The sequence below is a fragment of the Myotis davidii genome, unplaced genomic scaffold (assembly GCF_000327345.1).
Source record: "Myotis davidii unplaced genomic scaffold, ASM32734v1 scaffold129, whole genome shotgun sequence".
NCBI classification, from domain to species: Eukaryota; Metazoa; Chordata; class Mammalia; order Chiroptera; family Vespertilionidae; genus Myotis; species Myotis davidii.
The window spans coordinates 1,333,205-1,336,707 of NW_006383019.1; positions in this window are offsets into that span (position 1 = coordinate 1,333,205).

Consider the following 3,503-nt stretch of genomic DNA (forward strand, 5'->3'; position numbering starts at 1 on the left):
GCTCGGGAGCCATATGCGGCTCTTTGGCTCCTTGAGTGTGGCTCTTCCACAAAATACCAACTCCTGCGCATGGGCCACGAAGTTTCAATCGCACTGTACATGCGCACCTACACGTGGTATTTTGTAGAAGAGCCACACTCAAGGGGCCAAAGAGCCGCATGTGGCTTGTGAGCCGCCGTTTTCCGACCACTGGGCTAGTCGCCAGGGAGAGGAACTGGGCATTGCTATGTGACATCATTACCCGGAGCCATTTCCAGGCTGGCCATGGATTCTCGGCAGCATTGGCTGCAGTTTGGTGGGGCGTCACTCCGGGGCGGTGGCCGGGCCTGTGACTCACTTGGGGGAAGCCGAGTGTTGCTTTGTCGGCCAGGCCTGCACTGCCGTTTGTCTATAAATGGCAAGTGCGCCTCACAGCAGCACCTGCTTTGAGTGTCTGCCCCATGGTGGTCAGTGCGCATCATAGTGACTGGTTGGATAGTGGGAAGGACACTTAGCATATTAGCCTTTTATATAGATAGACTAGAGGCCTGGTGCATGAATTCATGCACGGGTGGGGTCCCTTGGCCTGACTGGTGGTTGGGGCCAATCGGGACCGTCTTGCCCAGTCCCAGTCAGGGCCAATGGAGGCTGGCTGGCCGGGGAGGGACTGTGGGAGGGCTCCAGGCCATGTCCGGCGCTCTTCCTCCGTCCAAATCAGACGGACCCCAGCAGCAAGCTAACCTACCAGAACATCTGCCCTCTGTTGGTCAGTGCGTGTCATAGCGACTGGTCGAGCAGTCGACTAAACAGTTGACCAATCAGTTAGACACTTAGCGTATTACCCTTTTATCATATAGGATGATTAAAATGGAGATATAGTAGTTTTAAATATCTGGATACCTCTGTTGGAAGCTACCCATTGTCTTCCCTACCAGAGAAGTATAAACAAGGAGCCCGGAACGCTGGTGAACATTGAGCCCTGGCAAGGGCCAGAGCTATGCACTGATTGTTTAGTTGAGACAATGGTAGCTCAAGCAATTTCCTGACCAAATAGTCTCAGAGTAAATCTTTACTAATATTTACTGACCTTTAAGGCAGTCTGTCTGTTACCGGAATTGCCTGCCTGACTAAGGGCTATATGTGTATCCAAAATTGAATAAAAGGTTGGCAAGGCCTGGTCAACAGTGAAGTCCTTCCCCTTGCCTTGGACTCTGCCTGGCCCCCATTATTTCCAAATTATTATTTCTTGTCTCGTGTCTGTCATTTGCGCGCAGCCCTTCTCCAGATCCCAAACATTAAGCCACGCAGGATATGGCTCACACAGACCTCTAACAATTATTCAAAATACACAGGATTGCCTGGACAGCATGGCTCAGTGGTTGAGCATCCACCTATGAACCAGGAGGTCAAGGTTTGATTCCCGGTCAGGGCACATGCCTCGGTTGTGGGCTCGATCCCCAGTGTGGGGACATGCAGAAGGCAGCAGATCAATGATTTTTCTCATCATTGATGTTTCTATCTTTCTCCCTCTCCCTTCCTCTCTGAAATCAATATATATATATATATTTTAAAGTGATTATAGCCCTGCTACGGGGGCATGGCATCTCCTGGTGGTATGGGTTTGCATTTCCTGGATGACTAAGGACGTTCAGCGTCTTTCCCAGGCCCCACTGGTCATTTGTACACCCTGCCTCTGTCTTACCAACACCCGTGCGGTAGTGGGCAAGTCTGTCTTCTCCTCTCGGCCTCAGTTTCCTCATCTTCCCCAAGAGATTTGAACTAGGTCAGTGGCCTTCAGGTGGCTTGGTCCACATGGCCCCTAAAGGGGTTGGGGAAATCACATCCCCTTTGGTACATTTTCAGATTGGTAGCTTTTTTTTTCTTCCCAGAGAGGAAGAGAGAGAGAGAGAGAGAGAGAGAGAGAGACATCAATGATGAGAGAGAATCATTGATTGGCTGACCCCTACTGGGGACTGAGCCCACAACCCGGGCATGTGCCCTTGACTGGAATTGAACCCTGGACCCTTCAGTCCGCAGGCTGATGGTCTATCCACTGAGACAAACCGGAGAGGGCTCTTGTAGTTGTTTTTAATTCAATTAGGGGAAAACTGTTATCTCAATGACACTGGGTATTTTGAACAGCAAGCTGAAATAGCTACTCAAGTTTAATTTCCTTGTAATTTTTATAGTTTTCACTGTACGTTTTTCTCAAATTTATTGTGTGTGTGTGTGTGTGAGAATCCTGACCTGAGGAAAACATAGATGTGGGAGATGTCTCAATTGGTTTCCTCCTGAGTCTGCCCCAACCAGGGACAGAATTGAACCTGCAACCTTGGTCCAGGCCCTTGACCGGGAATCGAACCTGTGACCCTTTGGTGTGTATACCGACCGAGGCATTCTCAGACTTCTTAAGTGTCTCCTTTTTTAATGTTTAATGTTCACATCCTCGCCTGTGCCTCCCTATTTCCCCTCCCGCTGCCCCGCCTTCACCACCCCAAGGGGGTCCTGCAGGGCTGTGAAAGGGAGGAGCTCTGACCTTCGCTGCAGCGCGGATGGGCCGGGAGAGCATTGTACTAAGCGAAACAAGCCAGTTAGAAAAAGGCAAATACTGTATGTGGGGCGTAATGAACAAGACAAACGGACAACATGGCCACATGGAACAGCCTGGCCAGAGCCCAGGAGGAGGAGGGGGGTGCCCGATGCGGCCGCTGACGGGAGCAGCTGAACAACATCGGTGCTCGCCCCTGGGCACGACAGTGTGGTGGCGGCCAGGAGGCGGGGAGAGGGCTGGTGTTACTAATGGTATCGATGTGAATTCCAAACATTTTGGCAATCCTCTGCTAACACAGGGAACACAGTTTACTTCCGTGTGTGCCTTTTATCACGAAGTTCAGAATGGAGCACACTGACCGGAGGCACATCCGACCTCCTCAACCCCGAGCTGGCATGGCCTGAACCAACCTGATTTGACTCCTCAAATGTCTGCACTGGGGAATTTTTATCTCTGACCTAGAAAATTCTGCTTGTAAAAACCATGAACATAGTGAGCGTTACTTTCCCTCTCCTAAGCTCCAAGGGCCCTTCTTTTGCTTCTGTAGCTTGTTTCCTGAGCCCACGCAGCCCACCGGGCTCACTTCCTTCTGTAATGTTCTAATTAAACTTTCTTTTCTATGAGTTCCTGGCTCTGAATTCTTTGTTTTTTTTTAAATTAAATCTTTATTGTTCAGATTATTACATTTGTTCCTCTTTTTCCCCCCATAACTCCCCTCCACCCGATTCCCACCCCACGCCCCTCCCTCACTCCCCACCCACTGTCCTCATCCATAGGTGCACGATTTTTGTCCAGTCTCTTCCCGCATCTCCCTCACCCCTTTACTCCCCAAGAATAGCCAGTCCATTCCCATTCTATGCCCCTGATTTTATTATAATCACCAGTTCATTCTGTTTATCAGATTCTCAACTTGATTTTCAGATTCTCTTGTTGATAGATGTGTATTTGTTGTTCATAATTTGTATCCTCTCTC